We start from the raw sequence: 19,749 nt of genomic DNA, 5'->3' as shown, positions 1-19,749 counted from the left end.
AGACCCGTGTTTTGGACATAGATCGAGTACACACTGCATTCATAATTAGATGTAGTCTATATTAGATATAGCATGCACACAGTGGATGTACATAGTGTAGACACCTATTTCTTTTCTGAATGATATTAATGGGACCTTTAAATAATGTTTATACAATTTAATTATTATTCTTTTACGCTGAAAGTCGCCAGAAAAAAAGAAACGATACAATCCAAAGATTGATATCGTACACGTGTTTATAGATCAACAGTGCAACTGTGAAGTATCAGTAATTTGTCGATAATTAAACCATATTTGCTATTGTTTCTTGCATATCCAACGCTACAACGGTACGAGCGCAAACATTTCGAATGCAATTTAAAATACTTGAGTGATGAAACATTTTGTGAAATTGCACATCGAAGTACAAGCACCTATCGGTTGTTACATGTATATTCGTGTATGTATAAATCGGTAAGCCATGCGCGCTTGATTCAATAAAACTTCGATAATCATGTGTACATATATATATATATATATATCCGAGGCAAACTGTTAATGGCATAAAATTCATTCTCATTAAATGTCTTCGAATGAAATGCGACGCGTAATCGCGTATTCGACGCGCAAGAGGAAATCTGAAATCGGTGACTGTACAAATTAAGCAATTTATTACCGTTCAGCAGGATAAATTTATTTAATCGGTAACGAAGCTGCAGATTGCAAAATTTCCGCTACTTTTGAAGGATTCGATGTGCCAACACGATATTGGATTTACGGAAACTTTTCAAGAATTTTTGCTCGCGGTGATCCAATAATTTTATTCCGCTTCGCAAGACAAATTGCGTAAAACTTGCAGAGCGTCTATAACAATCATACATTGCAATATGTACACATATTATCAGATTGCATCATGTATAGTCATCTACATGTAATAATCTTTTATACAAGGTGACCGATTTTAATCTTCAAATGAAGTTTATTCGAATAATGCATGTTATATAAATAATTAATTTAGATATGAATGGTTTTAAGGGGATCACAACGTGGTGTAAACAGTTTCTTCATGGAGGGACGCGTGAAGGTCACACGAAGGTGATACGCGTTCTCAAAACGGAATCCTGTATTTTTTAAACCTCAGATTGATGGAGCTCGACATTCTCAACACGAAACCAATTACGTCAAAAAATTATTGTTTTTTTTTTAGATATTTTGATCACAATTCTGGAAAATCTTCCTACGTATGCAGTATGAGTACTTACTGGAAATGAACTGAACTTTCCGATAGATCTATCATTTTAGGAGGTGCCTCGAGAAACATAACGAGTTGGTATTTGGTTAATGGAGTTTATGAACAAATTGGGTTATGTTCCAGGAACATGTTCAGACGTTTTTTCTCAACCCCGGAGAAAGCAATCACGTGACGAATTTGTGTCGGTTGTGCAGCGAGCGTGCGATATTATCGTTTCAAATGGGATGGATTTTACGGTCGTCGAAAAATCAGCTCGGAGCATGATCCGTCGAAACGGACAGCGGAGTTAAACGGAGAAAACATTTTCGGAACGAAGAGAGAGCCGAGCAGAAATTGCCGTGGGTATCGGCGGAGGGATGATCGTTTGTCTGAGACAGCGGGAAACGTTTCAAAGAGACTCGGGCCACAGCCTTTTGCCAAGAATCAAAGTTACAGCGACCGGCCGTCAAATCGATCAGATGGAATTCACGTTTGTTCTATCAGAGAGGGGAGAGAGATAAAGAGAGAAAGAGAGAGAGAGAGAGAGAGGAGAGAGAGAGAGGAGAGAGAGAGAGGAGAGAGAGAGGAGAGGGAGAGAGAGGAGAGGGAGAGAGAGGAAAAGGGAAGATAGGAGTAGTGGATGCCTCTGAAGAGAGTAGCTTCGAAAGGCAGTTCACCAGCTGATCGTTTCGCCGTCCTTTTTCGACCGGCGCGCGGCCATTCATGAAAAGTTTTATCTCCGCTCCGGTGGCACGTTATTCGCCAGGGACCGTTCATCGATAATCTATAAACCCGATCTGATCTCGGCCGTTTGCACGGAGAGTGACGCGTCTACATATGGTCGCGCACGCGAATACAATAAATCATGGCGAATATGACCTCGAAGCGCGGCCGGACGCCGTTCGAAACAGGTTGTGAACGTACAGAGCGCGAACCGTTCGCAGTTTCTCTCGAGCGAGCGTCGCGTGTGTCCTCTTCTGCCTCTGATCGATGATTCCGCAACGACAACCGTTGTTGCATCACGGGTTACGGCGGACCCGTGACACTCCGACAATTAAGAACGCCTCTCATACAGCTACCGGTCCCTGCTGCTCGCTTTTTACCCCTCTCCCTTCCCCTCTCCCTTCCCCTTTCCCTTTCCCTTCGACAACCGACTTTATTGTCGCGAAACGTCCGCACTGACCTCCCCTTTCGAAATTAAACTTTGAAGCATTGTCTTCCCCTCCGTTGCGTCGCGCTCTACAGTGAATTCTCGATTTATGTCAGTAACACGGGTCTTGATGTCACTTATCGTCCAGGTGTCAAATGGCACCAATTTCTTCCCATTAGAATTAAGTTAACGGAAAATTAGTGTGAATATGATCCGAGAAGAGTCTGAGCTTTAAGGACCGGGGCTTTAAGGACCTGAGCTTTAAGGACCTGAGCTTGGAAGACCTGAGCTTTGAAGACCTGAGCTTTGAAGACCTGAGCTTTAAGGACCTGAGCTTTAAGGACCTGAGCTTTAAGGGCCTGAGCTTTAAGGACCTGAGCTTTGAAGACCTGAGCTTTAAGGACCTGAGCTTTGAAGACCTGAACTTTAAGGACCTGAGCTTTGAGGACCTGAGCATTGAGGACCTGAGCTTTGAGGACCTGAGCTTTTAGGACCTGAGCTTTTAGGACCTGAGCTTTAAGGACCTGAGCTTTAAGGACCTGAGCTTTAAGGACCTGAGCTTGGAAGACCTGAGCTTTGAAGACCTGAGCTTTAAGGACCTGAGCTTTGAAGACCTGAGCTTTAAGGACCTGAGCTTGGAAGACCTGAGCTTTGAAAACCTGAGCTTGGAAGACCTGAGCTTTGAAGACCTGAGCTTTAAGGACCTGAGCTTTGAAGACCTGAGCTTTAAGGACCTGAGCTTTAAGGACCTGAGCTTTAAGGACCTGAGCTTTGAGGACCTGAGCTTTGAGGACCTGAGCTTTTAGGACCTCAGCTTTAAGGACCTGAGCGTTAAAGGTCTGAGCTTTAACGGCCTGAGCGTTTAGGGCCTAAGTGAATTCTCGATATATGTCAGTAACAGGGGTCTTGATGTCACTTATCGTCCAGGAGTCAAATGGCACCAATTATTTCCCATTAGAATTAAGTTAACGGAAAATTAGTGTGAATATGATCCGAACGATACTGTGTTTGGTATGGTTTTAATCAGAAAAATGCCACATATGTATTAATGAAATGAAAAAATGATTAATAATAAAGATTTTCTGCATAAATTTCACGGAGAAAAATTGAAACGGTAGTCTGAAGTTACATTGCACTTTAATTTCTCGACAGTCCATTTAACAGGCAATACGAAACTCAGCGTTAAAGTTTAAGTGGATTCGAGAAAACAAAATTCTCAGCGTCGATGTGAATGTTTACTGATCCCGGTCGGCCGATCGGAGGAGCTTATCGTATTATATATAATTCGTCAAAGCGATGGCAATAATTTATGCTATGTAATGCATAATATCGCGTATTACATTTTTCCAAATAATACGCGTACACATGCATCGACAGAAGAATTAATCAATTTGTTCGAACGGATTTTATGAATTCAACATGCTATGCGTGTAGCATCCTAGTAGGATTTGCTTGGCCGAATCAATTTTTGCACATTGAAATATAACAGATAAATTATTAACGTCCCCCTGTAATATATGTTACGAAAACGATTTGTCGATTTTACCCCGAGATAAATGAGCGAAATAAAGTTTTCGTTGATCATTTATCTATACGTCGAGCTGTGCGATTAACATCATACGTTTTCCCCCGTATTGTTATATTAATTACACAAATTAAGCCACGCGCGGATTGATTAAACGCGGATCCTAAATCGGGCCCATGAATTAAACATAGGGATGAAATTATACGCGTTAACGTACGATCAACGTGTACACCGCTCTCTTTCGTTTTCGTTCTGGCCACGCTGAACCTAAAACTTCGCATTTTCAAACCTGTTTTCGAAATATCAAAGTATCGGTAATATATTTACTTATAACAGTATTTATTTATAAGAGTCACGCCTCTGTCTTGTACAATCAAGAAGGAAATTGCAGACAGAAGACAACGGGGTTAAATCGCGCTTTGAAGAAAGCTGAACCTAAAACTCCGGATTTTCAAACCTGTTTTCAAAATATCAAAGTATCGGTAATATATTCGCTTATAACAGTATTTATTTATAAGAGTCACGTCTCCGTCCTGTACGATCAAGAAGGAAATTGCTGACAGAAGACAACGGGGTTAAATCGCGCTTCGAAGAAAGCGGTTTTTCCGCGGGGTCGTAGCGAAAACAGGGGGATGGAGGAATTATGTAAGCGATCCGGTAAAGGGCGGGCCGAGGTTCCCAGCGCGAAACATAGCGAAAAAACCGGCGACAAAGAAGCGTGCAACCCCGGCGCTTCCAGTTTCCGATTTCGCTTTTTCCTTGGCCCTCTTCTACGAGGAATGCTGCGTAAGAATGGCGCGAGCTGCACGGAAGATTAAGGGATCCAAATAAGTATCTTTTTGGGGCGAACACGTCGCATCGGGGGTGGTTTACAATGGCGCACCAACTTTCTTTCGCGTTTCGTTGCCCCGCCCATTATTTGCATTGGAAATGCCGCTATAGCGCCTGGCAAATTGACCGTGACGAAGAGGCAGCGACGTTCCATGTCCGCGCGATTGTTCCGTCGACGGTGGTGTGCGCAATTGCCAAAAACCGGCGAAAAAAATCCCAACGAAACCATCCACGATTTGTGAAAAGAATTTTCTATATATGTCGCCGAGGCATGGCCGATAAATGACGCGGAATTATCCCCGCGAAGGATCGAGAAAGCTCCAGTCCACTACTAATAACAAAACTTCCTTATTTTTCATTATTTTTTCATGGGACTTTCTCCAAAATACTCGTGGCATTTTTCTAATGAAAATGATACCAAATATGACATAATTCCGATGACCTTTACACGTGTAATGAACGATGGACTCCAGGGGACCCGGTTTGGTGACATATATCGAGAATTCACTAGGCGTCAAGCTTTTCCGGCTAAGATAATTTTATAAATGTTCCTCAGACGTAATATGTTGTAATTCAGAGCAAATTCGCGGCCGTAATTTTCTGCACATGTAATTTTCCTGGTTCACCGTTTCGCAATTTGTTTGTTTCTTTCCCTTTTTCTTTCACAAAGCTGCAATAAGAAAATTTGTTCGCCGGCTCGAACCAATAACGCGTAACTTTGGCCGGAACGGCTTGAAGTTGATTAGATTTCGTTCGAAAGCAGTTAATTCTCGATCGTGCCGCGAACTTACAATGAATCCACAATAGAACCGTATTATCTGGGTCACGCGTTGATTACTTATTCGATGACGAAGTTCTCGACGCCGAAACCAATACCGAATGCTCTTACTTACGAAGTTCAAAGACTTCGAAGGATAGTGCCTTCGCCGGCGGGAAGGGATTTAACTTGTGGTTACTAGCGATTCCCGTATACGATTTTCGAAGACGCCGCTCGATTCACCGAAGCAACCTCTAATTCGCGCAGACGGACACACAGACACTGCCAAGAAAATTTCCTAGCTTCAGGAGCAACGTGCACTGATTTCTCGATATATGTCGCCAAGGCCTCCACGATAAACGTCGCGGAACTATCCCCACTACCGCGGGGTATACCCCGTGAAGGACGCCGAGGAAACATAACACGGCTCGGGCATGTCTCCTTGACGATACACGACGCAAGACCCGTTTTGTTGACACATATCGAGAACATGTAAATAAGTAGACTATACATTCATAAGCTAAATTAGAAAATTTTTATTGTATCAATTTTTTGATCGTCAATGTCTTCTACACATTTCTCTTTAATCACCTCGATTAAATTTGTTACCTTCAATTTTCTTATTCGTATATTATATTATAAAAGTATCAATCGTTACAGCATAGTTTAAAACAAATGTGGTTAAGTAAGGGGAAGCTTAGGAAGCAACGAAACATTAACGAAGAGAGTACCGCGTTGATTGTGTATACTCGTGTTATAACGATTGCGTATAACAATCGTGAAACGTACACACTGCGGAAGAAACATTCGGGTCAACCTAATAACACAGTATAATTGTAAGCGATGAGAATGATTCCATTTTCAAATATAGAATCGGAACGAACGTAAATTAGTTAATTTTTATGATAATATTTAGTTTACGCGCGACAGCTGTTATCATTGTGTTTGCCATTGCCATTAATGAAACTGTTTCCCACGTTCGAAATTGGAATAATTATTACGACAGGCGCTCGGTTTGTTCTATCGAATATTTTCGGGCGCAAATAATGAATAGACTGTTTGCACGATACAGCGGAGTTACAGTGTATATATAGAAATTGCGTCGAGTTCAAGAAAATATTATTCGGACGTTCCTCGCAATTACCGAAGTTAATTAAACATTTCCGACTTGAACACGAGTAAAACGACTGTACTGAATTTTATTACTCCGCATTACACACGGAAGCTAAAATACTGCAAAAAATGTTTTTGACGTTCGAATATTCCAGCACAACTCATGAAATTCCTGAAAATTTCGTATTCATGTTTGGAAAAATTGTCCACCTTTTCTTCTTCTTTTTTTTTCATAATATTCACTGCTGGTTTTCGACAGTTTCGTTTGCGATTCGAAAAGAGATAGAATCAAAAAGAAAAAATGAAAAAAGAAACGAATCGATTTTTTATCTTTTCCGCCCGTTTCACAAAATTAATTTCGACCAACGGCCTTTTTGGTTCTTCAAGCACACGGTAAATCACCGATCAGCCCATTTGCCATACTCGTTTCAGCACCGTTGCGCAAATGCGGTGCGTAGAACGTGAATTTTCACGGATGCACAGGATGTCAAGAGTGCAATGGTCATACGTTCTCGATGCAATGTACTCCACATCAGGTTAGACAGACACATATAAACCAAACGTACTCGCAAAAGTGTGTGCAGCAATGAAAATTGTTGGTCAACGTATTTCAACTAGATTTTTTCTACATATACTTCTCGAGATATTTAAGAAAATGTACTCTCGACCCCCAACTATGGTGGCTGTTTTCACCCCTTCAAAAAAGAAACACAGATGCGTGTGAAATACAGGCTTTACTCGATATGTGTCCCAAATACCTAGCCCATAAAAGTCCCAGAACTGTCCCCAAGAATAATGTCCTTTCCTAGGTTCGGCAGTGTGTCAAAGAATAGTACAATCTTCCAGCCGATAATTGTCCCTGCCAGACCTGTGTTTTGGACATATATCGGGTAGACCTGTATGTTTACACTCCTCAGCAACCGAGACCTCTCGACCTTCGCTGACCTTTTCTACATTCGGCAGTGTATCAAAGAGGAGTATCTACTACACGATACATGTCACTGGGTAGACCCGTTTCGTGGACGTGTATCGAGTAGCCACTGAATAATTGATCTAGTGAAATGTAAATTTCCATATCATACAGAGGTATAACACACGTGTTCTTTCAGGTTATTCGCAAAGGTCAAAACGATGTAAATGACAAACAGAAAAACAGTTGTGAATCGTCCAGCGTTGCCACGATAAAAACCGATGCATCTCATCGATACCTATGGCGCGTCTCTCCCGAAACACGAAGGAACGTATGGTGTTCCAATCTTCTTGTCCCCGAGACTGTATAAAATCTCCCTAGAATCGGAATACGCGCGGAAGGTTCTGCAGATGAAGCGCGTTCAACCGCCGCGATCTCGACGGTGGTAAACGATCCGAACCTCCGCAATCGGTCCGATACGGCGTTTTGATACGTCGACGAAAGGTTCCGCCGGTCTGAATCATTCATAAGCATTACAAATTGTCCGAAGGAGAAATGTAGCCTGACGGGGGACGAGTTCGTTTCCCGACGTACACCGCTCCGGGGGAAAAGATTGCTTACCATCTCCTCCGCCCAAATTCCGACATACTTCTCCTTCGTGGGTGAAATATATCTTGCAACGGGGTAAGCTTCGCAATCACGCGGAAGCCAGTATCTTGATTCGAATAAATCTCCTGTAACTCGGGGATTCTGCGAACGTGGGAAAGGTCTTTTCGTGACAAGTACACACGTAATGGGGAGGAGAGGGGTGCGAGGGGAGGGGAGGGGAGGGGCGGGGAGGAGAGGGGAAGCTTTACCCCCGCAGGATCCTAGATACGCAGTATATGCCGACGCTCGGTCATGAATTCGAAACAAGGATGGATCTCAGCCACGGATAACGTAATTACGCGGCCACCTATGAGCTGTTGCGTATCCGTTCCACGACCTTACAACGCCAACCATCTCGCGCCGTGGAACTGTAACTGCTCTCGCTACCCGTTCTCCCTGCACCAAATCTTATCACCGGCAGATCAACCCGAACGTGCCGGGATTTAAAAGGGTACTCTGGTCTCTCATTTTCAAAAAAAAAAAGTGTCTTTTTACATCGCATTTTCTTTGACCCTCCGGGGGGACGAAGATTGTCAATTTTTGCATCTGTATGGTTGAAAGTATGCTTGATTTACTGGAGCATTCAGTTAAAGGAACCAAGATGACCTTGAAATCTCTGAAACGCTTCTGCACACATGAACAATGTTTACATCACAATATTTCCCCCTCTGTACCGTGCTACTTTTGTATATACCATTTCCTCATATTATTCCCAGTAAAATAATTGTAGAAGAACTGTTTTGGAAGCCATTTACGAAAATAAATATAGTTGTGATTGTCAATTTGACCTCTGTATGGTCGAAAGTATGCTTGATTTACTTGAGCATTCACTTAGAGGAACCAAGGTGACCTTGAAATCTCCGAGACGCTTCCGCACACATGAACCATGTTTACATCACAATATTTCCCCCTCTATACCGTGCAACTTTTGTATATACCATTTCCTCATATTATTCCCAGTAAAATAATTGTAGAAGATCTGTTTTGGAAGCCATTTACGGAAATAAATATCGTTGTGATTGTCAATTTGACCTCTGTATGGTCGAAAGTATGCTTCATTTACTTGAGCATTCACTTAGAGGAACCAAGGTGACCTTGAAATCTCCGAGACGCTTCCGCACACATGAACCATGTTTACATCACAATATTTCCCCCTCTATACCGTGCAACTTTTGTATATACCATTTCCTCATATTATTCCCAGTAAAATAATTGTAGAAGAACTGTTTTGGAAGCCATTTACGGAAATAAATATAGTTGTGATTGTCAATTTGACCTCTGTATGGTCGAAAGTATGCTTCATTTACTTGAGCATTCACTTAGAGGAACCAAGGTGACCTTGAAATCTCCGAGACGCTTCCGCACACATGAACCATGTTTACATCACAATATTTCCCCCTCTATACCGTGCAACTTTTGTATATACCATTTCCTCATATTATTCCCAGTAAAATAATTGTAGAAGAACTGTTTTGGAAGCCATTTACGGAAATAAATATAGTTGTGATTGTCAATTTGACCTCTGTATGGTCGAAAGTATGCTTCATTTACTTGAGCATTCACTTAGAGGAACCAAGGTGACCTTGAAATCTCCGAGACGCTTCCGCGCAAGTGAAAACTGTTTACATCACAATATTTCCCCCACTGTACCGTGAAACTTTTGTATACACCATTTCCTCATATTATTCCCAGTAAAATAATTGTAAAAGAATTGTGTTGGAAGCCATTTTTACGGAAATAAATATCGTTGTGATTGTCAATTTGACCTCTGTATGGTCGAAAGTGTGCTTCATTTACTTGAGCATTCACTTAAAGGAACCAAGGTTACCTTGAAATCTCCGAGACGCTTCCGCACACATGAACCATGTTTACATCACAATATTTCCCTCTCTATACCGTGCAACTTTTGTATATACCATTTCCTCATATTATTCCCAGTAAAATAATTGTAAAAGAACTGTTTTGGAAGCCATTTACGGAAATAAGTATCGTTGTGATTGTCAATTTGACCTCTGTATGGTCGAAAGTATGCTTCATTTACTTGAGCATTCACTTAGAGGAACCAAGGTGACCTTGAAATCTCCGAGACGCTTCCGCGCAAGTGAAAACTGTTTACATCACAATATTTCCCCCACTGTACCGTGAAACTTTTGTATACACCATTTCCTCATATTATTCCCAGTAAAATAATTGTAAAAGAATTGTGTTGGAAGCCATTTTTACGGAAATAAATATCGTTGTGATTGTCAATTTGACCTCTGTATGGTCGAAAGTGTGCTTCATTTACTTGAGCATTCACTTAAAGGAACCAAGGTTACCTTGAAATCTCCGAGACGCTTCCGCACACATGAACCATGTTTACATCACAATATTTCCCTCTCTATACCGTGCAACTTTTGTATATACCATTTCCTCATATTATTCCCAGTAAAATAATTGTAAAAGAACTGTTTTGGAAGCCATTTACGGAAATAAGTATCGTTGTGATTGTCAATTTGACCTCTGTATGGTCGAAAGTATGCTTCATTTACTTGAGCATTCACTTAGAGGAACCAAGGTGACCTTGAAATCTCCGAGACGCTTCCGCACACATGAACAATGTTTACATCACAGCAGATTTTCCATATTATTCCCAGTAAAATAATTGTAGAAGAACTGTTCTGGAAGCCATTCACGGAAATAGATTTGGTTGGGATTTCCCGACGGATTTATTAGGTCTTCACCGGCTCAAAGTGTATCTCTCATTTCCGCGGAAGAAGCTTTCCACCCCATAATAACCTGCGAGTTTCACATATTCCATTATCCGGAAGAATTTTAGAGAAAGAAAATTCTATCGTATCCGACGCTTCGATCGGCGGGGAATCCGTGAATCACGCGCTCCATTTCGCCGTGACGTGGCAAATATCGCATGGACATCAAACGAACACCTCTCGTATAATAGAAATATAATATTTCATCGTAACGGCACACGGGCTCCTCCTCCCGCTCCGCGTCGTGTTTAAACATTTGTAAGGGTGACTTTATATAGAAGCGGGGCTCGGGCGCGGGTGGTGCTTCTGCCGAGAGTTGTCGAGTAAATAGTCCGAATAGGATCTACCTCGGTAAATATGTCTCCCCGATATGTCATACTGCCTCCGCGTTACACGGCGTCGTTTATAACACAGGCAAGATGGTTATGGCACGATGCAGTTATAATAAATAATATGCCGTCTGAGGAATCTCGTCGAGGACTCGAGCTTGGCAAGTAAGAAACGACCGTTTCGCTGCATCGACGTTCCACCGAGGGTTTCAAATGGTCCAAATGTAAACAGGAAAAAGGTGCGGTATGACGAAGAGGGGGGGGGGGAGGAGAAAGAGGAGAAGGAGGATGCGTCAGGGACTGAAATTGATTAAAGTACTACACTCGTCGCATTTACTGCCCGGGATTCCAGTAATGGTCTGCTCTCTCTCTCTGAGAAATAGGGACGCCGTGTATCTTCTCCGAGGACAATCATTGATTCGATTATTTGCCAGCCGAGTGTCGCGATGATACACTGCCGGGGAAAACGACAACGACACTCTGAATATTACCGCGAATTTTTCTTAACCCCTATAAGTGGACTGCAGACTTTTATGCAAGATAAAAATTGTATGTATTAATTGCAACATACCGGCGAAACGTTTATTTATTTTCTTTATCATTTCACGGAGTCGATAATGCAGATCCCTATTTCACGTACATGTACAATGCGTCCCCGTCAGGAGATGTCGGTGATTTCGACCCCACTCTTGACCGGTGCCGCCAGAAGAGGGGAGGCAGCACCAATTGAGAAGCAGAGACGGGTCACGTGACCGGCCCGTGGTGGAAGCGTGGGGAACAGCGCGGTAGAAGGGGAAATTAGAGTGGGGGAACATGTCTTGATCTGGCGACACTGTTCTTGGCACTGCGGTTTATTTCATATTCGCAATCACGATCGTTTCGAATGGGTCAATTATTTTGTATTTTGAGTAGGAGGAAATTCCGTGTACAAGAACCGAACGTGTCATACCTGGTGCAAGGAGATCATTATAAAATCCTCAAGTCGTGCGATACAGGTTCGAACGCAGTGCACGGACATAAATTTCGTTTGATTTCATTCGAGCCGTAAAGCAGCTCCTCCAACGGTCAAAGCTACGAAATATTTACTCGCGATCTTCCTAGGAATATGGGAAGAACGTCAATATCAAATATGTTCTTTGATGTTCGAGGCTTTATGAGCGCACGTAGTGAGAAACGAGTACAGGCAAACGGTAAATAGTGTTCTCTCCATGCTTTGGTTAGCTTTCGTTCGCGAGCACTCATCGGAACCTACAAATTATTATGGTTGATGCGATCTGTTAAGAATCAGACCCCTCCGAGTTATTTTTCTGTCTATACATTTTCAATTATCTTGCTCTTCGAGTTATTTTTCTCTCTACACATTTTCACTTATTTTGCTCTGTAACTAATTTACCCCCACCAACTCCAACACAATTAAAGTAATTCAGTAACACAAATATGCAATCTTATCGGTCAAAAATAAATCATTTACACCTTTTCCCTTATTTTTGAACAAACCTTACTTAAAAAGTGCACACCTCGTATCTCTTGTCGTTGGATAACTTTCGTCTAATAGCGCACGCGCGCGCGCGCGCTGGCAGCGGTGCGGCTAGAGGCGGGCGATCATTCTTTTCGAAAATGAGTAAATCACCGCGGGGGAAAACAATTGCCGGGTATTTTTTTCGAACGTTCGGGGGCCCGTCTTGCTCGGCCGGCCGTTAAACGTGTAAAATTACAACAAAAACGAGGACACGTCGTGTCGCGGAACAAACGATCGCATCCATTACCGTCGCTCCGCCGTAAACCCGGCAGCCATTGCGTCCCGGAGCCAGGCGTTCTCATCTCTCGAGCCTGTATTAAACGTATCCCCGGAACGCTATATCCAGGATCTACTCCCGCCGGGAGAAGTTTACTTTCAATTCTCAGGTGCTCGATTAATTTTCGTATCGACGCCGTTCACCTTCCCCGAGCGCGTCATGCACCCTCGAGCGTCTCATCCCCTTCTCATTTTCACAAATTCCGCCCCCGGGACTAAAGAATCTCTTACTCCGCCGATTCAGCCGGCCTCTTAGAACCCGGCTACCCTAACCGCCGACCTGATATCACGGTACCGATCAGGAGATACGGGATATTACAATGTTTGCCTGATGTTCAAATCTGATACGTCGCGGACACCAACCTCTTGCCGTGTAATATCCGATCTGATACGCGGAACGCTCTTATCCTATTAACCGCGGTTGTAATTACAGAATATTTAAACGCAACTCGGTTTCAGTGGTGCGTAGTCCGAAAACATAATCAGAATGTTGGGTGGTTGTCTTCAATATAAAATCATTGGAATTGCGAAGATACTTGTACGATTATTTCACAAATTTATTTCTTTTTATATTATTTAGAAAGCGTTATGAAGCACTAATCGTGTAAAGCGAGATTGCTAATATACATCTAATTTTATAATTGGATTTTTGGATCCACAAAAATTGAATGTATTTTCCAGCTACTAAATCACGAGACCAGTATTAATATTTTAATATGCATGTTCCAAATTTCGATTCTACGATATTTTTCTGTGGTTTTGAATGGGTATCGTTTCCGCGCGCAAGTTGCGAGTAACTTTCAGTGATCCTTCATAATGCGTTCTAATAAACTGTTTGCTGCTTTCTGATACTAATGTCTTTCGTTGGCTGCATCAGCATACCGTGCCAGGTAAGCTAAAGTACACACACACGAACTTTCATCCGCTTTATCTTCATCAGTTCCTCCATTCTGTCTTTATTAGTTCTCGCCCACTCTGCTTCGACTAGCTGTAGCAGCATACATACTTGATAAAATGAAAACGCGACATCCCACGAAACACCGAGTTCAGATAAAGATTTTACTTCAATAAATTAGCAAATTAGCAAATTAGCCTCCCCCTACCCCTTTAAAATGGCGATAAAAAACATATGTCAAATATTTTTCCAAGAATATGCTGCAAGTTGAAATTTTACGTAGGCTAAATTGTAGAGATAGTAGAGTGTCTTATTGTTAACTCCGAAGTTTCTCGCCACGCAAAAATTAGTTTCGACGCGCGGCCACTCTGTATACCCTACAAACACTCGACCTACATCCGGGCATGGTGGGATGCTCTTCGTGCCTGGGCAATTCTAAAATGGGCGTACAGATGCATACGTTTGAAATATCGGCGATTAAACTTTATAGAGCCGATCGTTTCGAACGACACACACTCTCTCCTGTTGGCCAGTCGGCAGAGATAGAAAATGAAATTGATTGCGGAAACCGGGATCGCTAGATATCCTCCCATAATATCGGCGAATTTATCGCCCGAAGGTCTGCCGCAGCTTTCAGAAAAATAATTCACAGTCGCGGTACTTCTGGAAAACCCCTTATCCGCTGAAAGCTTATCTGCTAATCAACTGTACATTGAAAATGTTACTTATTCCTCCGACGATTCGGGAGACTGTGATAATTAAAATTCAACAAAATATAATCCTTGAAAATAAGTCGAAAATACGGAACAAATTTCTTTTCGTTCGAGGCTTCGTTTTCGAGAAAATCGACTTTGAAGACTCTCCAAGTTCGCGTGCCTTAGGAAGTAGAATCAGTAGGTTATGATCAGACACGTGATTGCTCAATTTCTCGATCTAAAAAAAAAAATTCCATATTTTCGACTTGTTTTCTCACCCCCTCCACGGTTCCACCACCAACACCGGGACACCCTGAATAATTGACACAGGTCTAAAGAACGTATTTTAAAAATACTACTATACTGTACTGATACTATTTTTGCAGAAAAATGTATTGACATTTCCCTAGACCGTGAACTGTTTTTCCGTGCACAGTGACTCTTCCGAAATTTAGCTCGACGAGACTGTACATCGAAGCGACATTTCCGTGTTTCGAAAAGTTTCAGCGCCATAAAGTGGACGAAGAGCCGTGAAATATCGAGACACGGTAAAAGGAGACATTCGAACGCAAACCGACCCGCTGCGTCGAGCCGACGACCATGCTAGAGGCTAGGAGTCTCGGTGGTAATGGCGTCTCGATTATTCAACCGAGAGGAAGGAAGAAACACGTTATCCAAGCGACACCCCGTGATTTCCTCGTCTCCTAGACGAAAAATTACGAGTACGTGTAACTCGGCGTCGACGTGTAACGCGCCGTTTGCCCCGATACCGGAAAAGGCATTCCGGGCCATTGGCCACGGCAACGCTTAAGCGACATTCTATCTCTGCCTCTCGATGTGTTTCATCGTACCGCTTTTATGCTCCGGAGCGAACAAACTCCGGAGACTGCAGCTTTTCTTCGTCTTCTTCGCCACCCCGCCCCCCCACCCCTCCGTTGCATTCTCAGCGGTTGGTCCCCCATTCTTACCACCCTGCCAACCCCCCGGGTTCATCGTGTTTCTGTATTTCGCTCTCGTCTCCTTCGCCCCGGTCAACTTCAGAGATTCTCGCCCTGCTCCTAATAAGACATCCTTCGTTTACAATGGACACGGTCACTGTTCCCCTGCCCCTTTCATCGTCTCATCCTTCTCACCCCATTGTTCGAGCAGCGAAATTAATATTGGGGAGGCAGTGTCATGTACACTGCCCCCCTCAATATTAATTTCTTTTTTTTTGTAGTGTATTTTATGAAAGCGTAGACCTTAGAAATATTTCCCACAAAATTTTATGCTTAACCCTTAAGTAAATAGGTAAACTAAATATTAGGAACATGAATGCATACATGGGGTCCATTGAGGACCCCACTGACCTAATTCCTTGCTAACTTTGATTACAGCAACAATTTATTTCTGTAAACACATTAAACGTAACCTGAATATTGACAGAAGCAAATAGCTGAACTCTCAGTTCGCAAATGGCGCGGCTAAAAATGTTAACACAAAATCCAACACTGGGGTCCTTTGCGGACCCCACTCATGCATTTAAGGGTTAAATTCGATGTGCTTCAATGCTTCGATGCTTTAATTCAATATTTAAAGAATTTTTTCCCAAGATTTCCTGAGATTTTTATTGCGATAGACGCTTGCGAAGGGAATTGTGTTCTTCTGCATTTCTAGTGAATTAATTTTCACTGGTGCAATAATTGTCGAATAAGAAACCGGGTGTTTGATCGTGGTGGGTTTAGTGTTAACGGTGAATGAAGAGTGACAGACGACGCAGTTGAGATTCTGACGTTCGGATTTCGAATAATAGAAGCTTTTCTGCGTGCATTCTGAGTGCTCGCGGTGTGACAGGCGGTGGATTTGTGCATTTTTCTTTGACATGTTCTCTGCTATGCTGCGTTCGGTGAATCACTACCAGGGGTAGCGCTTTAATGTTCCTGAACTAGACGCGTGTTTGTATATTTTATTCGGTTCCAAACATTTGTATATTTAGTCCGGCCTACGTGTTTATATATTTTATTCAGTTCCAAACATTTGTATATTTGGTCCAGCATACGCGTTTATATATTTTATTCAGTTCCAAACATTTGTATATTTGGTCCAGCATACGCGTTTATATATTTTATTCAGTTGTAAACATTTGTATATTTGGTCCAGCATACGCGTTTATATATTTTATTCAGTTCCAAACATTTGTATACTTGGTCCAGCATACGCGTTTATATATTTTATTCAGTTCCAAACATTTGTATACTTGGTCCAGCATACGCGTTTATATATTTTATTCAGTTCCAAACATTTGTATATTTGGTCCAGCATACGTGTTTATATATTTTATTCAGTTGTAAACATTTGTATATTTGGTCCAGCATACGCTTTTATATATTTTATTCAGTTGTAAACATTTGTATATTTGGTCCAGCATACGCGTTTATATATTTTATTCAGTTGTAAACATTTGTATATTTGGTCCAGCATACGCGTTTATATATTTTATTCAGTTCCAAACATTTGTATATTTGGTCCGGCACACGTGTTAATATATTTTATTCAGTTCTAAACTGTACATATTCAAATGAAATAGAATAAACTACTAATTAATTTAAATAAAGAATAAAGTAGTAATGAACATTTTGTACACTTTGTTTAAAATTTCGAACAGGTAGAGGAAATAGTCACAGAAAAATTGGAATTCTTCCTCAGTCGCTGTAACACTTTATCGAAATGATTACAAGTTTAATTATCTCGCGGGAGTGTAGCAGTCGATTGTTATGTTAAACGACTAACCGGTATTCATATCTTCGGATCGTTGAAATTGCATGTATAAATTGCATGTATGAATTGCATGTATAAATTGCATGTATGAATTGCATGTATGAATTGCATGTGTGTGTGTAGTTCCGCGATTCCGACAGTTCGTGTAATTCATTTAACTCTTTAGTATTAAATGAATTCCAAACAGAATCTATCCGAAATAATAAACGTATTGTTTCATTAAATTGATATAGTGCCGAATTTCTGCATAACAATGGCAGAAATTGCTGAATATCGCCAATTATTCTGAAATTTAAAAATTTCAATTGCTTACTATCATTAATTATTACATTGTACGCTACTCTTGAAATCATACAACTTTCGATACAACTCTTTTTTTAAATACCACAAAATGACGTGTAAGCGGCACACTTCACTGAATATCGTCGCGTACAGGAAAGTCGTGAAGATTATTTTCAAGGCTGGAAAGTTTGTAAACGAATTCGTACGCGTAACAAATGTCGCTGATAATTTGTCCGACGCAAATCTACGAATGGTTAAACAGTTCGACACGGGACGAAGGATTATGTGCATTAGATTCATGAATACCGACCCGATGTGTAACGACATATTTCACGGTGGGTTAAATTGATTCCAAACACTCGGCGCGCGTCGGTTGAAAGGATCGTGGGTACGTGAGAGTGCGTGTGAGAACCGGAAGCGCCCCCCCCCCGACCTATCTGAATACCAAACGGACGTTAGATTCCTTCAGGTTGCTCGGCAGGAGTATTCCACAACACGATCTCAAACAGTGCACGGTCTTTCGCGCAATTAGTCGCGTTGCTGTGCATTAACACCTAGATTTATGGAAGTAATTTATGCTCTATGCGAATTATAGTGGCCTGTTTGACGGTTAACTACGCGCGAGCCACGTTTTAACGAGACGTGAAACACGAATTAATGCAAACTACTGCAAAAACATTTCGGTTTTATCGCGCTCCACAGTTGCGGCAATTAAACGCGGATTCTGCAGAAAAATCAAAAAATGGTTATCTAAAATATCTTCGATACTCATTTCTATCTGTATAAACCTTTTCTTGATTTCTACTTCTGCTTAATAAAATATTTTGACAAGTTTGTGATCTGTATGACACTCGTGCATAAAGTGTTTGTAACGTTTCGAGGGTTTTACATCAGTCTTTACGCGTCAACGTTGTGAGAACTTTTATTTAAAATATATATATTTAATTAACCCTTGGCACTCGAATGGCGATTGCAAGTCACCAGCAAAAATTGCTGTATCATTATTCAAAATATTTTTTACATTATTTACCCTTTGCACTCGAAGCTATTTTAACTCCAAAACGAAACATTTCTTCCGACCTAGAATATTTCCCTCCTATATATTTTTTTCATGTTGTACATACGAAAATGGTGCAGTTTACTCGTACAATACTGAAGTGTTTCAAATTTAACAATGTAAAAAATAATTTGAATAATGATACAGCAATTTTTAGTGGCGCCTTACGGTCGCAAATTCGTTTAATAAATCACTAAACATTTCAGTATTGCACGAGTATATTGCACCATTTTCGTACGTAATATAACATGAAAAAAGAATATACAGAAGGGAAATAATTTAGGTCGGAAGAAATGTTTCGTTTTGGATTTAAAGTAGCTTCGAGTGCGAAATTATATTGAATGAATTTTTTAAATTTTCGCGATCATAAGAAACACATTCGGACGTCTTTGTACGCGAGGGGGTTAATAAAATATTAATTACGTGTTTGTGTACTCTCTGTGACAGAATGGGAGAAGCTGCAGACGCTGCGTTGTGTTTGAAGCTCGACATTTTATGATTTAATTTTTTTTTCTCTGTGTTCGTTTCGAAAGCAGTTGGCTCGCAGCAATATTTTCCGCGCGCGCAAGAGTAATTGCCGCCTCCTCCGAAAATGCAAATATTCTCTTCCCGGAGCAGTCTGCATGTCCACCGGGCAAAAAATTTGGAAGTAGTTAACCGGAACTGTTTTTTGCCGGATGTAACGATTGGCCGTGCACCGAAGTTTTGGAACGCCGTGCCGCGCGCGAGGAAATCGTAACGAAAGCAATGGAAACTCTATGATTATGCGAACGTGAACATTGCTATCCAATTCGTATGCGGCGAAGGAAGCAGCGTAACGTCCATATATATATATATATATAGGATTTCGTAACGACAGCCAAGTCTAGAGTTTTGGTATATAATACAATTTTGAACCAGAGAAACTAACAGGGATCTTAATTATCCTCTATACGCGCCGGTATTAACGTGTTTAAAATCATTACGGCACCGTCGCGGCAGGAACCAATTTTCCCCGTCAATTGCGAACTTTCGCGAGAGAGCAAAAACTACGAAAATACGCGGC

General features: G+C 41.5%; 2 protein-coding genes across 4 annotated transcripts in view; one reads left to right on the top strand and one right to left on the bottom strand.

The window, feature by feature from the left end:
- Positions 1-19,749, bottom strand: part of LOC143362763 (uncharacterized) — a 222,795-nt gene that overhangs the window by 36,922 nt on the left and 166,124 nt on the right. The window lies entirely within an intron of this gene.
- The window catches only part of LOC143362757 (odorant receptor Or2-like), a 361,950-nt gene that overhangs the window by 190,316 nt on the left and 151,885 nt on the right, over positions 1-19,749 (top strand). The gene's annotated exons all lie outside the window — the stretch shown is intronic.

The sequence above is a fragment of the Halictus rubicundus genome, chromosome 18 (genome assembly GCF_050948215.1).
Source record: "Halictus rubicundus isolate RS-2024b chromosome 18, iyHalRubi1_principal, whole genome shotgun sequence".
NCBI lineage: Eukaryota > Metazoa > Arthropoda > Insecta > Hymenoptera > Halictidae > Halictus > Halictus rubicundus.
This window is presented reverse-complemented; position numbering and strand designations above follow the sequence as displayed.